General features: G+C 40.6%; 1 pseudogene; it reads left to right on the top strand.

Moving 5' to 3' along the window:
• The first annotated feature begins 260 nt into the window (after positions 1-260).
• On the top strand, positions 261-1,395 carry Slc25a5-ps7 (solute carrier family 25 member 5, pseudogene 7; annotated as a pseudogene).
• The last annotated feature ends 18,891 nt before the right edge of the window (positions 1,396-20,286 follow it).

Here is a 20,286-nt window from a genome sequence, read left to right as displayed (position 1 = left end):
CCTTGCTCAGCACCAATGGAAGGAGAAGCCCTTAGTACTACCAAGGTTGGACTCCCAATGTTGGGGGTGCGTTAAGCGGGGATGGATGTGGAGGGGAACAGCCTTATAGAAGAAGGGGAGCGGGAGAGGATATGGGGCTTATGGACAGGAAACTGGGAAATGGAATAACATTTTATATGTAAATAAAGAAATATCCAATATAAAAAAGATAAACCGCCCCAGAGTCCGGGAGTCAAAGCCGGTTGTCAACCCAGTCCTGTCCTGCAGTCGCCTGCCTCTTCTTTTTTGCTTTCAACATGACAGATGCCGCTGTGTCCTTCGCTAAGGACTTCTTGGCTGGTGGAGTGGCCGCGGCCATCTCCAAGACGGCGGTGGCACCCATCGAGCGGGTCAAGCTGCTGCTGCAGGTGCAGCACGCCAGCAAGCAAATCATGGCAGATAAGCAATACAAGGGCATCATAGACTGCGTGGTTCGCATCCCCAAGGAACAGGGAGTCCTGTCGTGGTAACCTGGCCAATGTCATCAGATACTTCCCCACCCAGGCTCTCAACTTTGCCCTCAAAGATAAATACAAGCAGATCTTTTTGGGTGGTGTGGACCAGAGGACCCAGTTTTGGCGGTACTTTGCAGGGAACCTGGCATCAGGTGGTGCTGCTGGGGCCACATCCTTGTGCTTTGTGTACCCTCTTGATTTTGCCCGTAACCCGTCTAGCAGCTGATGTGGGCAAAGCTAGAGCTGAAAGGGAATTCAAAGGCCTTGGTGACTGCCTAATTAAGATCTACAAATCTGATGGGATTAAGGGCCTGTACCAAGGCTTTAATGTGTCAGTACAGGGCATTATCATCTACCAAGCTGCCTACTTCAGTATCTATGACACTACAAAGGGAATGCTCCCAGATCCCAAGAATACTCACATCTTCATCAGCTGGATGATTGCACAGTCTGTCACTGCTGTTGCTGGCCTGACTTCTTATCCTTTTGACACGGTTTGCCGTCGTATGATGATGCAGTCTGGACGCAAAGGAACTGATATCATGTATACAGGCACGCTTGACTGCTGGAGGAAGATCGCTCGAGACGAAGGAAGCAAGGCTTTTATCAAGGGTGTATGATCCAACGTTTTCAGAGGCATGCGTGGTGCCTTTGTGCTTGTCTTGTATGATGAGATCAAGAAGTACACATAATTATGTCCTAGGTGTTCTCCCCGAGAACAGGTTTGTTGTATAATAGACCATATTCTTGAACATTCTGGACAGATTCTCTGGGCTTGTCTGTTTTATCGATGGCAACTATTTACCAGTTGAAAAGTGGGAAGCAATAATATTCATCTGACCAGTTTTCTCTTAAAGCCATTTCCATAATGACAATAACGATGGGACTCAATTATATTTTTTATTTCAGTCACTCCTGATAATAAAAACTTGAAGAAATAAAAATATCCAAAACCAAAAAAAGATAAACTAATGACTTAAAAGCTTCATTATTTAAGGAAAGATTGAAATATGAATAAATATCCTTTAGAGAGAAAAAAAATACTAACTCTGGCCACCAAGGAAGAAGGGCAGAACTGAAGTCCTAGACAGTGATACATACATTGGTAGACAGGAGATTGAGACTATTGGAGTGTCAGCTATAGTTCTGATTTTGGAAAAGTACGTAAGTTACAGACCATATGAGGGCAGCAAAATCTATGTCTGTAGAGAGAAATAATCTATAAAGAAATAAAGAATCAAAAAAGCAAAACAAATCAAGAGATTACAAAATTTGATAGCAGAAAAAATTGTTGATTCTATCATAATAATAATAATAATAATAATAAAACAAAGAGGAAGATGATAGTTATCAATTGTATAAATACACTTACAAATATCTATGTAAACTAAAAATTATCAGTGTTTTTTCCTAATCCAGTTTAACATCGTTTATAAACAATACTCCTAAAGGGTAAAGGCAACATGATGAACCAATATAGATGAAGGTGATACATGAGGTCGTGAAAACTGCAAATGAAACATAGTAGCTACTTCATTCATGGAATAATAACATTTAAAGCAAAGAGAGTCACTAGTCTATATTAGTACATAGCTACATGACATTTGAATAGGACACCAATAACAAAGCAATCTTTAAATGTAAACATCAAAAATCATGAAAAGGACTTGAAAACCTGCAAATCCATCAACATAATGGCGTACTGTGAAACAGCTCTCTCAGATGTCACTGAGACTGAGAATATAGATCAATGAAAACATAGACTGGGACTCGCCCTGCCTACTTTGTTAATGGCTATATATAGCAATCACCATGCAATCGCTGGAAAATGCTCATCCTGCTCAAGGACGTATGGATTATTTTTAGAATGGATTGCGTACGAGCCCATAAAACAAGTGTAAACACATTCCAAAAGATAACACATGCAACACCTTCTCTGATGGAGTGCAACTAACAATAGTCAATACTAAAATTATTTAGATAATGGAACTGAAATAGAAAAGATAATGAAAAATTGTATCGACAATTTAGTGACCTTATTTTTCCGTCTACGGGTCATATGAGAAATGTTAGTGGCAATTAAAGAAACATCAATCATATAAACGTACAAATGAAAAGTGGCAAAACAAATCTCAGTCATTCCCAGACATATTTTCAAACGAGCAACAGCAAGTGGACTCAGCAGATTGTATTTCCCCATCTCTCTTTTCCGTGTGATGTATGATGTGTGATGTATGATGTGTGATGTGTGATGTGTGTGTGTGTGTGTATGTAACAAAAAATAAAGAAGATATCACAAAGTTGAAAATGATGTAAATACAGTCCTTATATCTCATGTGTGAAACTCTCAAAAAAAATTTAAAGAGGAGGAAAGGGAAGAGATAAATGATGTCATTATATTATAATCTGAAAACATGGAGTTAAGGCATTTTTACTACTTTCTAGACATCCAGCCTTGACCAATCCACTGATCCTTCATTTGTCTCCATTCAGAAGGGAAAACTGAAGAGTACTTTTCTTTCAGCATTGTGAGGAGTGCTGAAATTCATGAATGCTTTGTCTTCACTTACGTCAAGTGTAGTATCAAGTCTGATACACAGCACCTGGCCAGGGTAGTGGTCACCTCCTTCAGGGATGCATGTAGAAGTGAGAAGAGACACAGGGGAAACATCTTGTGATGATGGTAAGTTCGATGTGTGTTTGTACAAAATAGGTGAATACATTTATTAAAACTTGGTGACTGTAGACTTGTAAAAACCTTTGTAAGAAACAGAGAAAAGTAATGTGAAGCTTGCCAATGCTCTAGCATTAAAGATTAAGAAAGGAATAACAGAGTACACAGAAAGGCAAAGTGCTCAAATCAGCTAAGACATTTGTAGAAGAGGAAGAGGGGGACATTTTGTTGTACTGATATAGGATACTCAGTACAAATCTGTAACGATAAAGGTCTATCATGCAAGGAAAGACGAATGGTCATAAAACAGAGAGTCATTGACCCGCCTTAGTTCACAGTGGTATGACATGAGACAAATGGTATAGAAATTATCTCCACCCTTTGGGGGCTAGGAAATACCATTCACTCAGGAATATGAAGGGAACTTTCATGGAATAACACCAACCCTATGGAGGTGAGTGACCTTTAGAGACAGCCCAAGAACAATACAGGTTGTTCGAGCTTGCAGTCTTTGAACCAGTTAAGGTTGAGAAACCCCACTGACAATTGAAGTGATGGATTAGGGTCAGCAAAAAATGGTCTAGTCAAATCATCACAGATCCCTTCCTCACTGGCTTCTTTCCCCCATCTTTCGGGGATGCCTCCTTAAGCTTCACATGTTCCTGAGACTACAGAGAATTCTATTTGAAAACCTTCTTTTAAGGACCGTTGACATAGAAAGGCAGCATTGTGCATTGGGCTGAAAAGACAAAGACATTTGGATTTTGTTTTGGTTTTGTCTGCCACTGTCTTAACCCTAGTTCCCTGTTGATACTGCAGAGTGGGGAGAGGAGAAAAAGGAGCAGGCAGAGGAGGTGGAGAGGGGTGGGAAGAAGAGAAGTACAAGAAGAACAGAAGGAGGAGCAGGAGAAGCAAGAAGAGGAAAAAGAAGAAATAGTAGTAGTAGTAATAGTAGTAGTGGTGGACCTCAGGATGCGTCCACATGGAAGAAAGCAGAAAAGAAGCAGTCTCAAAAGAAAGGATGGCAAACAAATTCATGATAGATAACCCATCAATCCATCTCTGAGGTCCTCTACCCCTAAAGCCTGCTTCTCCATTTGTTGCATTGACCTTTCTTAGAAATGTATGTTTTATTATTTTATTGGTACAGATGCTTTGTCTGCACTCATGTCTGTGTACCACATACATGCCTGATCCTCACAGAGGCAAAAAGAAGCCATTTGATTCTCTGGAACTAGAGATGTAAATGCTTGTGAGCCACGGAGTAGATGCTCGGAATCAAATCTGTGTCCGCTGGAAGAGCAGCTGGTGCTCTCAACACTAAGCTCTCTCTCCAGCCCGGAACACATGAACTTTTGGAAGACACAACCCACCGTTCCAGCCTTTCTTTTCCGGGGTCAGTACCTCTTAGCGTTACCTCATTGACGAAAGTAGGAAACGCACAGGAAGTGTTTAATGCTAAAGTGAAATGTGAGCTTTTTTCTCACATTCTCAGCCAATAAGCATTCTTCAAAGTGTTTTCTTCTACCCTTAGCTCATTATTTTCCTACCTGAGAATCACTTCCCTTGTACTTTCAGTAACACTCAAGTCTTAAAATGCCACCCCGAGGCACATGATTCTCAGGTTGATGTCTATATCTGTGATTTCTTTTTCAAAATCCACACCAGACTTCTAACTGCTACCCAGAAAACAGATCGGCAAACTCTTAGATGCAGCTACTTCACAACAGCTGCTGAGAACAGAAATCAGTCTTCTCCATTGATGAACCCCCTGATAGACTGACCAAGGCGTCAGCCCCAAACACATGTAGAGGGAAGCAGCACTAAACTGACTCAGCATGTTATATTTACGCATACATGTGTATATGTAACAATGGTAGTTAAAGAAGAGGTCATTCATTTGAGAGGGAGTGCAGAGGCATAGAAGGAGTCAGTGGGGGGGGTGAAGAGACAGAAATTATGTAAATACTATATTCTTGTAAGAAAGTATCAAAAATTTTTAAATAAAATATGACTTTACCATTTCACTAATCTTCCTACATCCTTTACTTAATGACCTTTTATTTGAATGATGGGGCCCTCCATGAAGGCTAAAATGCTCTGACTAGCCCTTGTAGCACATCCAATTTAAGCTTATCCCCGACTATCTGACAAATAAATGATACTTAGACTATAGTTATTTTATTTGGCTGTGACAATTACAGAGGATGGAGGGATGAGAAGGAATTCCTAATCTACTCTTCTAACTGCTGGCCTGGCTACCTCCCAAGCAGTATACTCAAGATACTTGCTGTTTCTCTTAGCCACTCATGGTCCATCTTCTCTCATGATAGCATCTTCCTCCCCTCTCCTTCTTTCTCCTTCTCCTCCTGGTTTGCCAGTTAGGTCACACCAAACCTATCTACATCTAATCCCTACAGTAATTTTCTGTAGCCAATTTTATTTAACCAATAGTTTTAAATCAAGGAACAAGGTTTGCACAATGTCTTAGTCAGCATTCTTTAGAGTCACAGAACTTATGGGTAGTATCTATATAGTAAGAGATTTGGTTGATGACTTACAGTCTGTAGTCCAACTCCCCAACAATGATCAGTAGCAGCTGTGACTGGAAGTCCAAGGATCTAGAAGTGACTCCATCCCATGAGAGAGGGAGAAGGGCAAAAAGAGAGACTCTACCTTCTTCCAATGTTCTTATGTAAGTCTCTAGTAGAAGTTGTGTCCCAGATTAAAGGTGCGTACCACCACGACTGGGTCTGGGACTTGCTTTGTCCCAGGTGACCTTGAACTCAGAGATCTCCTTGCCTTAAACTCCTGGGATTCATAGCCACTTTGCCTCAAGATCTCCATACCAAGATCCAGGTCAGAAACTTGTATCTCCCAGCCTCAAGATCAGGATCAAAGGATCACAGGTGAGCCTTCCAATTCTGGATTGTAGTTCATTCCAGATATAGTTTAGGTGACAACCAGGAATAGCTACTACACACAACAAAAGCTTATAAACAGGAGAAGTTGCTTGTAGGCCTAGAATTTTGGTATAGAATTTAGCATTGCAATACAGAGCAACAGATCAAACCTTAACAGGCCTTATTTTTGTCAAGTTCACCTCCTACATCTATGTTCACAATAAGTCAGTTCTTCCACTCAGTGCTGCCTTTCCATTAATCCTGATAAGTATTTTTATGGAAATACTCAGTACCTCCTGCCCAAAGCACCACAGTAATTTCTTGTTGATCTGAAGGCCACCCTCTACTCAGTGCATTCCATGGAGAAATTTCAAAAGTTACCTGCAGCATGTAGCATGAACCATGTCCCCCTCTCTTCAGAAGCATTTAATTCACCCTCTAGAGAATAAAATGTGCATTTTTCTTCCTGCATCATTAGTATAAATTTGATAGCATGTTTCTTTATCTCCTTAGGTACCTGAATTTGTACGATAAAGGCAATAAGTAGAGGCTACTAGACACTGCTAATTTCTACTAGTGCTGCCTATTTCTGGTCTGTATTCGCAAACTATAAAAAATAGCAAGCAAGTGTGCCCATATATCAGAAACAGTTGATTTTAATTTTAAACCTACTGATTTCTATCAAATAACTTAGATCTTTTCTTGGCTATCTTTTCCTCTGAGGTCTAGGACATAGCTAACCTAGGACATGCCTTCCTAGTGAAAGGAAAAAGTTTAAAATTGCCCCCTAGACAAAAGTTGAAGCCAAAAGCGGGCCCTGGGGAACCACCTGTTCCAGAAACTAGCTGATCACAGAAAGAGTAATTGCACCAGCTGGTTCAGCCACTTTGTTCCAAAAACTAGCTAACCATAATAGCAGCTGACCATAGTAGCAGGAACTGGTTAACCATAAAGTTAGATTAAAATCTTAAAGAACAATCATGAGAAACAGGAGGTTCTTCCTTGTGATTTGGTAACAATTATGAGAAACAGGAGGTTTTTCCTTGTGATTCGGTATGGTTTTTCCTTTAAATACCCCTTCTCCCAACCATTCGAGGTCGAATTCCTCTACCCTTGCGTGGGAAACGAGTCTCCACCCCAGTGCACTGGTTTCTGTCGTCCCTATCAATAAACCTCTTGTTGATTGCATCAAGATCAGTCTCTTGTGAGTTCTTGGGGGGGGTCTCATCATCCTGAGACTTGAGTGAAGGTCTCCCCGCTTTGGGGGTCTTTCACTAGCATACATGAAGACCTAGGTTTGATTCACACCACTCATGGTGCATCCCTGTAAACCCAGCACTAAGGAAGTGGAGGCAAGATGATCAGAAGTTCAAGTTGAACTTAAGTACAAGAGTGAGTGTGAAGCTGTTTAGCTGTTAGTGGAAAATGTCAGCTTGCAATGTTGATCCCCTTAAGCAATAGGCAAGGTTATGGGTACACCTGCAGAGGGGTATGTTTCTTAGATTAAGTCGAAAAACTCATCCACTGTGGGCAGAAACATTCCCTAGGATTAAATCCTAGATACACAAAGTACAGGCATTCATCTCTCTCTGCTTCAATTACAATGTGATGTCAGCAGGGACTTCAACTTCCTCATTCCTGAACTTCCATACCATGATGAACTGTATCTTTGAACTGTGCACTGAAACAACAAAAAGCAACACATTTTCCCCTTTAGTCGCTTTTGTCCAGGTGTTTTAGAACAAGAAGGAAGATAAACTAAGATGCCTGGGATACAAGAAATTCTGTTTCCAAAATTATTTTTCTGTTGCACAGTCTCTGCAATTTGTCTCTGCTAGTTGTTACCAAGTTAAAATGTCTTTATGAATTTCATGAGGAAATAGTTGTCCTGTGTTTGGAAATGGAATATACTTTAAATCTAATCCTGGAGCTCAGGCATACATTTGAATATGTATTTGGGAATGCAGAAAAAAAACCATCTTAATGTGCTCTTGCGAGGGAATGGAGCATCATCAACATTCTACCACTCCAATACATTTCTATACATATAAAATACCTTAGTCATAATTATTGGCCTGATATGTTTTAGAATTTAAAATGGAAAAGCAACTCACATCTAAACCCTTCAGTACCACAAAATGTTATCATTAAACTATAAAGCATTTTAAAGAAGCAAAGCAATACATTTATTTATATTAATATACATAATATGCTAATAGTATCACCATAAGCATATTTGGAAGATGTCATCAAGTATATTTGGGATACCAAATAGAACATGTACATTTGCATGTGCATATACATTTTAATTACATCTGCATATATAATAACAATATTTTGAAGTTTTCTTCCTGGTGATTTCCAAGTTGCAAAAAGTGCTAAGAAAGGCTAGAATCATAGATGTGGGTTTGATTAGTAATACATTTTCGCTACCTGGTAACCAGAATCAGCATGAAACTGTTACCAATCCTGGGATCTACAACATGAGAACAGACCAGTTACCAGACCCTTTCAGAGACTCTGTCAGAGGTAGAAATGGTAGAACTAGGCCTGCTCAGTTGGAGCTCTGTCTAAAGAGAACACTCAGATTGTTGCTTAAACCCAGTATCAGCCAAACCCAGAGTGAAAAGGCAGAGGAGAAAAGAGCTGAAGTTGATACTTCTTAGCCTCCAGTGTGGGGAAGAGAAAGAAAGATACAAATGGTGGTGAGACTCAAAAAACAAAAAGTATCACAAACCAAGTGATATTAAGGAGATGCCCATTTGTCAGAACAAGTTTTAGTAAGTCTTAAACATTTGGTCTCAGTAACACAACTGATATTGCAATAAACTGACTTGAAGCAAGATCAGCTGCTTTAAAGATCTAGGAATACATTAGTTCTTCTGGAAGAGATGTTTAGCCATGTCTTGGGCTATTACTACATGTTGCATCCTATGATGCATTCATTTCTTGTGTTCTGTGCATTCCTCTTGAGATAGAGCACTCCTGAGACTTTAATTCCAACAGGAAGGAGAAATGTCGTGGGTAGCTTCCATTTCACAGAAAGTCACAGAGTGGTTAAGTTATTTATACAAGGTTCTGTCATTAGGAAGGAATGGAATCGAACCAAAAAAAGAAAAACCCATCAGCGTGGTTTAGTGTATGTTCTTAACTATTGTTCTGTAATGAACTGGGAAGTTTTGAATATCATCAGTTATTGAGAATTTGTAGCAATAAAGACATGAGATGTTGGGGGAAGTCTTCCTTGTTCATTATCTCTCTGGTTCAGAGGATAATGCACGCAGACCCATTCTGCAAAACAACGCAGCAGCCACTGTAAATGCAAGGAATAATGTTGACAAGACTTTAACACTAAGATTAAACAATTGCTTAAAGCTACTTTCAATTATAGTTATAGAATGAAATGCAGCAATGCATTATTTAAACTTGTCTAGTCTATGTAATCAGCCTACAGAATTGCATAGCTAGTAAACATTAGGACCCAGGTTTAAACTAGCTGACCTCCAGAATTCCCTTGGAATATTTTTAAAGACAGAAAAGCTTCCAAGTACACCCTCACATATAAAATATGTAGTAGCAGCAGGGTTGGGTTGAGCATGTGTGGTACAGTTATGATAGTCGGTGAGTCGATGTGTAAAGGCATCAAAATGTGCTGGTGAATGTTCATGGTCATAAATAAATACAGCAGATGCAAATCAAGCAGACACTTTCCCAGCACCTTCAAAATGTCTGCATGTGGGGCTACTGCATTTCTCTTTAAGAAAAGTATTTTATTTATTTGTTTGTTTTAAAAATTATAATATAATTATATCATTACCCCTTTTCCCTTCTCTCCCATATACATCTTTTATGTTCTTTTTTAAATTCATGGCCTATTTTTCCATTAATTGTTATTACATGCATCTATGTATATGAATATACATATATATATATTCCTAAATACATAAATATAACCTGTTCAGCCTGTATAATGTTACCTGTGTGTTTGTTTTCAGAGCTGACGTTTTGGTACTGGGTAACCAATTGGTGTGCTCTTCCCCAGAGAAGACTATTTCTTTTGCTCTTGGCATTTCTCAGTTGCCTACAGCCTACAGTCTCAGTTGCCTATGTGAAGTTATTTGATTAGTGTGTGTGTGTGTGTGTGTGTGTGTGTCTTCCTTGCATGTATGTCTGTGCATCTTGCGCATCTCTGATGCCCAGAGAAATCAGAAGAGGCTGTTGTTAGATCCCCTGGCACTGGAGTTACAAACAGTTGTGAGCCATCATGTGGGTGCTGAGCATAATACTCAAGTCCTCTTGAAGAGTATCCAAAGCTTTTAACAGCTAAACCATTTCTCCAGCCCCTGTATTCCTTTCCTTTTATTCTGTCTCTCTTTTATTTTTTTCTCATCCCTCTATTTTCTTTGACTCAGAAAAGGTGTCTTTATTCAGTTTCATTGTTTATAGCTTGATAGTACTGCATCAGAACAAAATTCCAATAGGATATTTGCTCAGAGTCCTTTCTCTAACCAGGTATGGGTCAGGTCGGGAATGCTGTTTAACAACAGGTCTGCTTTCTTTGCATTCCAGTTTGCAAAGAGTATGGGATGAGCAAGTGAAGAAGCTGCTCTTCAGGCTTCAGATCAGCAGCTCAGCCGTGCTCAGCTCACCCTGCATCTGCCTGGGATTATTTTACCTCTGCAAAGGGACAAAGAGGAAAACCCTACTTCTCATAGGCTAGCTGTCCCCAGCCACCAGGCACACATAGCTCTTTGGTTCCAAATTGAAACATTCCAAAAGCTGAAGACACAGCTATGTTAACAAAAGTGAAGAGAGAAACACAACCTGGAAAACTGGGAAGTTCCTTGAGCTGACATGAGGTGAAAGGCGCTGGAGCCGCCTGCAATGTCAGTTTAGCAAGATTTCTGACCCACGATTTCTGGATTCAAGGTGACCTTAATTGATAATTCCCTTGCACGCCTTATCTCTTTTAAACACGTGGCTGGATATCCTGCTAATGGTATCATTATGTTTAAGGACAAGTTTTTGGTTTTTGTTTTAAAAAGAAAACAATATATCTTCTTTTGAACTGACTTTTATAGCAGCCAGCAACTTCTACTTGCAACATTGTATGTTCTGAAGGGAGGTTGCTGTTGAAATAATTAGTCATCACAAATATGCCATGGGGATTTGACTATGTGCCTGTGATACTAAATTAAAACACAAAGCAAAACAACAGCAATCCAGTTTCCCTCCTAATCTTCAGTACTGTCTTTCTAACGAATTCGTTTTATCCATACAGGATTGTCCTGCAACAGGACAGATGAAGTACTATAATAATGCTATGGAGCATTAGTGTTCAATGCAAAGCACATCCTTGAACAAAGTAACCAATCACACACAACAGGAATGTAAGAGGGACAACGGAGCTCCCAAAGCCTAGTGGAGTATACAAACACATGGCCATTCAGAGTTCATATCAACTTACAAGTCTATGCTGTTGCTTGGCTTCTTTCTAACCATACAACTCCCTCCCACTTAGCTATTTTCTCCTAATTGGGATCTCATGGAGAAGTGATGAGCCAGGCCAAAGAGAAGCCCTTCTGATTTCTCACTTGTCTGATTCATTGATTCCCTCCTGAGGTTAGACTTTAAACATTGAGTTTCTCTTTAAACATTGTCAGTTCTGCTTGTCTTACTCAGAAGTTCTGTGGGTTTCGTTCAGACCTAGAAAATGCTAAGGCACCAATGACATATGTAGGTAAAAGACTTTATAATTTCAATACTCTGGAGGACATACTATGGCATATGATATATGCTTTACCATGTCATGTCTTCTTACATAGTCCATATTGAACACATATTGTATGTGTGTATTACAGTGTGTTAATTTGTTATATATAGCATTTATATAGAGTGTGTATACACTACACTACACACACACACACACACACACACACACGCACGTACACACACACGCACTCACACAGACACACACAAAGCATGAAGAAACTTAGAGTGGAAAGTGGAAAGGGAATACTTTATATTCCAAAAAAACTACCTGGGTTCAGAGCCTATCGTGACATCTACCAAGAAGTTATTTCTCTCTGTTTTCGCATTTGGAAATTGTGATCCTCAATGCCAACAAGAAAGTTTACACTTAGAGATAAGCTATTATACATTCAAATGCATATGTATTTAATATAATTTAAAATAGCAATTAACTAACGTTCAGAAGCAAGACAGGTGCCCTCTCTCTTACTGGGCTATTTCCCTTACATAGAGGCCCTTGTCTCAGGGCCACACTGCAGCATTTCCTGCCTCAAATGAGGGCAAATATCGTGAGGGTGAAAATATGTTTGTAACTTTCTGAAACATTGTTGCATTGTTTCGGAAGCTACCAGGACTCTTCAGTCAGTGGAGAACTGCTTTACGCCCAAAGAACCTCAGCCTCTACCCTCTCCAGTACATCGAATAAGATCGTTCCTGAAATGTGTACAATTTAAAGGTTACTTTGTAGAAGCTTTTAAACAGTCTTGTCAGATTTGGGCAAAATTAACTTAAATTCATTTTATTCCTTGACAATTAAGCCATTGAGTCATATGCCCCTGAGAAACAACTCTCAACCCCCTCCATCCATATTTTTAGCAACGCTTACATAACCGAGTTCATCCCCTAATCCACTCATTCCGCTCGTTTGAAGCTAACTAAACTTGAGCGCCTGTCCAGGACAGAGTTTGAATTGCAAATCACATTTCCATGGATTTCTCATGTCAGTCCACATGTCTGCTCCATCTGCACGGGCTCAAACAGGGGCTTGGCATCTGAAGCTCAGCGTGCCGGAGCTGGCAGTACAGGACATGTGAAGCTCACCACAACAGCAGCAAAGTGCAGGCAAATTATAATCAGGCAAAGCGTGTCATTCTCTTAAAACCATGATGATCTGCTTTAAAAATAGTTATTCTAAAGGTCATCTGTTACATACGATGGACAGAAGCACCGGAAGTACTTGACGCACGACTCAAGCAGTACCTTCTCATGCCCAACAACTGGTGCTGCTGAGTAGACCGATTTTGTGAGAAATGCAGCTTAAGAGTGATTCAGCGTTCTGTCCCTGGGACAAAAGACCCTACACAAGTAGCTCTAAGAAAAGAGGTTTATTTTGGCTTCTGAATTCAGAGGTTCCAATTGATGATTGCTGGGTTCTTGGATACAACAATATATGTTTACTGTAACCTTTGTTAGTGAAGATCTGTTCACTGTGTGGCAGTTGAGTAACAAGAAAACAAACAAAAAACAGGAAGGTGTTGGTTTCCAAGAGTCACAAGGGTCCAAGGGCTCCATACATTTTCTTTTACATTCATTCATTCATTCTACATCCTGGTCAAAGCCCCTTCCCTCCCCTCCTCCCACTCTTACCTTTACTCCAGCTATAAGTGGGTGTCTGGAGCCCATCTCCTTTCCATGTTGAAGCCGATTACCCACTTTCATTCTCCTCAGCAGGTCTAGATGCACCCTCTCCCACTGAAGCCCAACTAGGCAGTCCAAATATTGGAACTGGATCCAATGGCAGGCGGCAGTTAAGGAAAGACCCCGCTGCACATCTGCTTGCTACAGATGTGCAGGGAAACCTAGATCCAGCCCAAGCATGCTCTTTGGTTGGTGGTTCAGTTTCTGTGAGACCCTGCCCCCAGGGCCCAGGTGGGTTGACTGTGTAGGTCTTTTGGTATCGTTGCCCCCTCTTGGTCCCTCCAAACTTCCCCTGCCCTTCCATCAGACTCCCGAGTTCCTCCTGATGTTTGGCTGTGGATCTCTGCATCTGTTTCCTTCAGCTGCTCGTTGAAGGACTTTGTATCTCCATCTGTCAGAGGAGGGTGGTCTGGACTTTAGCACCTCAGCCTCTGAGGAAACTTTTCAAATCTCAACTTCATTGAACCCCAAGATTAAGGACAGCAATAACTCCTTAAGTTTTCACACTGTAGCTCATTTGTCCTACAGGATACAAGTTGTCTCAGCTTTGCATTTTTTCCTTAGTCTATTTCAATATAAAAGGAAATAAAGGTAACAGCAAAATCACCCCTTTTCTGATAAAAGTAATACTAACATAATGGGGTGAGGGTTGGTTATGCAATTAGCCTGAGAAAAGCACCCTACCTGAAAAACTAAAGTGAGTTCCACAATAAAGAAACATTTACAGCTCAGTGGTAGAGTTCATATATTTAATTTGAAAGAAAAAAAATTACTCAAAAAATTCTTCCACCCAAGTTATATTTTAAGTTTCATACATATATACTATGTATCTTGGTCATATCCACCTCCCATTATACCATACCCTTCACCATGCATTCTCTCTCCTTCTGAACCTTATATCCCTTTTTTTTACAGCCCATTAAATGCTTCCCATATGTGCATGTGTATGTGTAGGGAGGGGCAGTCATCCAATGGGGCATAGGAAACCTACCAATTCCTACTGTCCCTCAGAGAAAAGTGACACTACTTCCCTCAGTTCCCCTCAGCTGCCATTAGTTCCTCAGCTATGAGTGGGTGTCTGGAGCCCATCTCCTTTCCATGTTGAAATTGTTAACTCTCCATCTTATGGAAGTCTTGTGCAGGAACTGCAGCTGTAGAGTTCATGTCTTTTACAGCCATTCCTATCCAGAAGTCAGCCTTTCAAGGATGTCTTCCCCATCTTCTGTCTCTTACGTTTTGTCTAACCCTTCTTTCCTGTTATTCCCCAAGCCTTGAGTTGAAGGAGTTGATAAAGATGTAGCCTAGGGTACATGTGGAAGCCAAGGAGCTAGTGATGGACCACTAGGCAGAGAGATACATTTATGGAGGGGCATAAAAAATGGCAAGTGAGGAGAAAGTAAAGAGAGAACATGAAGGAATGGTCCACCAATAACAGACCCAACTTGAGACACATCCCATGGGCAAGCACCAATCCTTGGCACTATTAATGATACTATGTTATGTTTGCAGACAGGAGCCTCTGTGAGGCTCTACCCAGCAGCTGACTAAAACAGATGCAGAGACCCACAGCCAAACATTGGACTGAGGACAGAAACTCCTATAGAAGAGCTGGAGAAAGGATTAAAGGCCCCAAAAGACATAGAAACTTCACAGGAAGACCAACAGAATCAACTAACCTGGACACTAGGGAGATCTCAGAGCATGAGCTATCAACCAAAGAACATATACAAGCTGGACCAAGGCCCTGGGCACACATGTAGTAGGTGAGCAGCTCAGTTTCAATGGCTACCTTGGGAGAAGATGTGACTAATCCTGCAGAGACTTGATGTGACAGAGTTTGGGGATACCGGGGGTGGGACACCCTCTGAAAGGAGAAAAGGAGGGAGGGGAAATAGAGATAGAGGGAGGGAATCTGTGAGGGTGAACTAGAGGGATTGCATTTGGGAAATGAAGAGAGAGAGAGAGAGAGAGAGAGAGAGAGGGAGAGGGAGAGAAAGAGAGAGAGAGAGAGAGAGAGGGAGAGAGAGAGAGAGAGAGAGAGAGAGAGAGAGTAAAAAGGGAGAATTTGGGACAAGGAAGGTTGCGGAGTCGTACAAATGGGGAAATGAGGGGATTGAGGAAGGATTAACCAAAATGAAATATCCATACAGAAGCTACTTGGGAACCTGTGGTCTTGCAACCCAAGTAAAAGAAATATAAGAAAAAATGGATAGTAAAGCATATGTGATAAAATGGGTAGCAGGATGAGAGCTAAAGGTTTAAGAGGAACTGGGGGCAGGCATGGGTAGTGTGGTGTTAAGGGTGGGTGAACCAAAGTTAAGAATATGTGATCTCCTTTTTGAGACCCACTAGTTTGTAAACAAATTAAAATGTGTTTTCTTTAAAAAGGAATTTTAACAAAGGTATCTCATGTATATGAACAATATTTCTCTGGATTAAAAGCCATGGATAATTAAATGGAAACCTCAGAGGCAGGAATGGGTTATTTACCTGTGAGAATTGGTTAGGGAGACCCTGGAGGCACCCAAAACAATACAGCCCATTGTAATGACCTGGGTTGCCCATCTAACTGGATGGTAGGACCTACTGTTGAAGATATAACATCTTTTACTTCTAGGACTAGAGAAGTCATGTTTGAATTGATAGGAAAAGCTCTGCTTCCTGGCTATCTTCCATAGTGCCGAAGAGTACTATGGTGACTGCTGGAATAACAAAGGCAAGCAATGGTCATAACCAACACTGGACTCAGCGTTCTAAAATAGTGACTTGCCACGCAAGAAGTGCTCACTGGCAATAGTGTGAGACTGTTTAGTGGAAACAAACCACTATTTGAGTCAAATGAAGGAATCCATGCCTGGTATTGTAAACATGGTGAAATCCATGGCTGGGGAAACCATCGGACCTAGGGAAGAATTTGCCATGTTATCAAACTCTTTTCTAAATATTTATATTCATATTTTAGCTGCTTTCAATCTTGGTCAGTTTTTAATTTTTTATTTTCAATATCAACATTATTTTCCTCTTTCCTTTTCTTCCTCCAAAACCATATATATACCAAACCCATTGCTCTCTTTCAAATAATACATGGTCACTATTTCTTTATATCATTGTTGCATGTGTGTGCAAACATATTATATGCATATACTTATAACAGATGCAACAATATACTATATAAAAATATATACATATTCCTAAATGTAGAACTGAAATCTATTCACTCTTTATGCTATTTTGTGTGTGTGTGTGTGTGTGTGTGTGTGTGTGTGTGTGTTTAGGGCTCGCCATTTGGTTCATTTGGTACTAGATAACCAACTGATTTCTTAGTTGGCTTTTGTTCTTTGTCTGCGTTTGGGGCCTACTAAGCTTTCCTCTTCTGTGTTAGCATTTCGGTTGATGCTATCTTGTTCAGGTCTTGTTTGGTCAGCCATGTTCTTGAGACCTCATGGATGTCGTTTCTGACATTTCTTAAAGAGACAGTCTCATAGAATACTCTCTGATTCAGTGGCTTTTACAATCTTTCCTTTTCCTCTTCTTCCATGACCCCTGAGCCTTAGCAGTGGAAGTTGTATTATACGTCTATCAGTTGGAAGTACGCTCCACAACTCGGTGTTTTGATTGATTGTGGTTTTCTCTAACATTTCTTTGTTGCCAAGAGAAATTTCCATGATGAAAGATGAAGACTGAAGTTATCTTTGAGTGTAAGGATAAATATTTAGAATGTATTTTGGGGATTTTGCTAGTTTAGTAAAATGAGGGTTGTAGTTTCTCCTCTAAGATCCATGTCTACACCAGCCCTGAGCACTGGGCTATGTTACAGAACGAGACATAGTTTTGCTCTTGTTGATCAGGCTCTGGGTCCAATTAGAGAGTTATTGCATCAGGGTATGCATGCCACTGCTGCACCCAGTAGCTGGTTGTGCCATGCAGGTCGTTGTCATTCATAGGCGTCCTAGTTGGGTAGGACTCTTGGTTACTACTCTCCATTAGAAGCTTACATGGCACCTTCTGGTACCCTGAGAGCTAGTCCTTAGAGACAATGCTTTCAGCTAAGATCCAGTTCTGGGCCTCTGGGCTCTGTGGGTGAAATGTGCGGGTGTCTTCATCACTAAGTACTTGCGTTCTACCTCTCACCTCTCGGGGGTGACCAAAGGCAACAGCAAAATGCCAGAGGGGATAACATTCAAGATCACAAGACTTATTACAGAGCCATAGCAATAAAACAATTTCATAAACTGACATGTAAAGCAATGGAAGGATATCAAGAACCCAAACCTGAGTACACATAGCTCAGCCACTTAGTATTTTTTGAAAAATGCAAAACTGCATACTAGAGAAAAGAAAGTATCTTCAACACATGGTCTGGGAAAGCTAAATGTCCACCTGCAGAACGACTTGTCTATAACTGCATAAAGCTATCAGAGAAGTTTCTGATCGCAGTGAGTAGTGAGGCTAATGGTGAATGGCTGTTCATGGTCAAGAATAAGTGTCCCTGAATGTTCAGTCATTGATGGACAATAAACAAGTCACATTTCAAAAGTAAAACAAAACAAGTCAACAAAACTCCCCCAAACCTAGAATTCCTTGTTCAATTGTTTTCACCGGTGAAAAATATTCCCCCCAATCTCCTTAGTACATTTAAAGATCTCTGGAGACAGTTTTGTTTGTCACTGATAAGTATGATATTGACATTTAATGAGCAGAACCAAGTACCCTGCTTTCTGACTCAAAATACAGAAGAAGGCTTCTCCCAGCAAAGGCTTCTCCTACCCAGAGTGTCCGCATTCATAGAGTACAGGATCTCTGGTCAAAATAGTAAGTTCCCACTCTTCCCACTGGGCCAAGATTTTCATCTTAGAGCATTATAAATGCAGAAAACATCAGTAGCTCAGGAAAGCACAGAATCCCCAGTTATTCATTATCCGTCCTGTTCTTCGTTGTCTTCCTAATATTTTCTTATAGAAATTATTTGCTTGATCATAGTATAAATGAGAAATGTGCACACCACCAGAGACTAAACAGGTCAAATGGTTCTCACACGGCAGGTACATTTAAATAGCTAACATTAAGACTGAGATAAAGAACTAGTCTACCACATCAGACGTTTTCTTTTGTGGCTTCTTCCAGGAGCCGAGGTTCCTTTTAGAAAATGTCCACTGCTGTGACGTTCAGAACACAGACTACCTTCACCAGTATTTGCACTTGACTTTGACAGAGTTGGCAACATGAAATACACAGTTGTCTAGTCACTTCCTGGAATGGTCAGGCATTTATTTTCAGTGCTGTACTTGTGTCCTGTTGTGCATGTACACCATCATGTGTTTCTCTTCATACAGGTTTCTTATGTTGCTGATGGATGGTGGCCTCTAGTAATAAAAGTTCTAGCTATGTGGGTACATGTCTACTGACTAAGACATTAATGTCACGGGCATTAATCCCCCTTTTCTCATCCCCTCTTTCTCACTAAAATTCTTCTTAACAAGACCCTCCTCCAACACACATACACTTTCATGTTTTGGGGTGGGTGTGGGTGTGTGTGTGTGTGTGTGTGTGTGTGTGTGTGTGTGTGAGACCCAGAGAATTCATAGTTGCTTATGCTATCATGGATGAATAGGGGCCATATAGTACAAATGGCCAAATAATGCTTTTATACTGATTAAATGTTAGCCTGAAAACATTTGATACATTAAAGAAAATATCACTTAGATTACTTTCACTTATGTTTCATACTTTTTCAGTTGAACTGTGGGAAAACTTCACATTTCACACGTGGCTCACCCCTCAGGCAAGTTTAGTTTTCTTGGCCAGCATGTTGAATCTAAGCATCTGTAGAAATGTACTGTACCAGTTCAACGTATCCTTCCAACTTATCCAAAGAATAAACTGTGTTCGAAAAAGATCAATTTTTGAAAAAGGTATCTAGAGTTACAGGAGCAAATAAAGAACTTAAAATCAATTCTATGGGTGAATGGAGGAGCTTGTAGAGGGGCCGGGGATGATGACTCAGTGACCAGGTTTTCTCTGTTTAAATGGCTTCCTCAGCTAGGCTGGGCATGAGTACTAGGAGTGTAACTTCTAAACTTAATGATCTGTTTGAAAAGATGCAATGTTGAAGAGTCTAAGTAACGGTAACTGGCAAGATGGGAAAGAGGGTAAGAGGGAATTGGCAAAGTGATGCTGACAGAGATGCTTTAAGGAACCAGACATATGCATTTGTGGCATTTGTATTGCCCATTTTCCACAATTAGCCATTGGAGGAGTCTGTCGGTTTGTCATTTCCCCTCAACTTCAAAGACTACATGCCTGAGTGTGGCTCAATGTTCTCTTTCATTATGGATGAGAACAAGTGTTGCATTCACCAGCCTTTGGGACGTCTGGAAGCCTCCAAGTTAAACCGTTAAGTTTCCCAGGAAAAGAGGATCTTCATTGAAGTTTCAACATCCTTTACTACCTCCAGGTGAAATGGAAACTTCAGCCCAAAAATCCTGTGAAGGAAAAGTAACAGAACTTTGATGTGAAGCCAGTCATGCCCTGGGTTTGATCCTGTTTCACCATGTGACACACTCTCAGGCACAGGCCAGAGGGATATCTGAATATCTCAACTGAATGCCACAAATCAGCATGTAGGGGGTAGGCTTAGTCATAACCGTGAAAGAGCTTGGCTCACACTGTCAGTCTAGAAAGAGAGTGAGATTTTGTCTAGACTGATGCAGTATCACTTACAGAGAACCCTTCGGCAAACAGGGGTCCAGCCTGACTTCAGTGTTAG

The sequence above is a fragment of the Rattus norvegicus genome, chromosome 2, assembly GCF_021556685.1.
Source record: "Rattus norvegicus strain SHRSP/BbbUtx chromosome 2, alternate assembly SHRSP_T2T, whole genome shotgun sequence".
Lineage (NCBI taxonomy): Eukaryota > Metazoa > Chordata > Mammalia > Rodentia > Muridae > Rattus > Rattus norvegicus.
The sequence above is the reverse complement of the archived record's forward strand: the minus strand, read 5'-3'. Positions and strand labels throughout refer to the sequence as shown.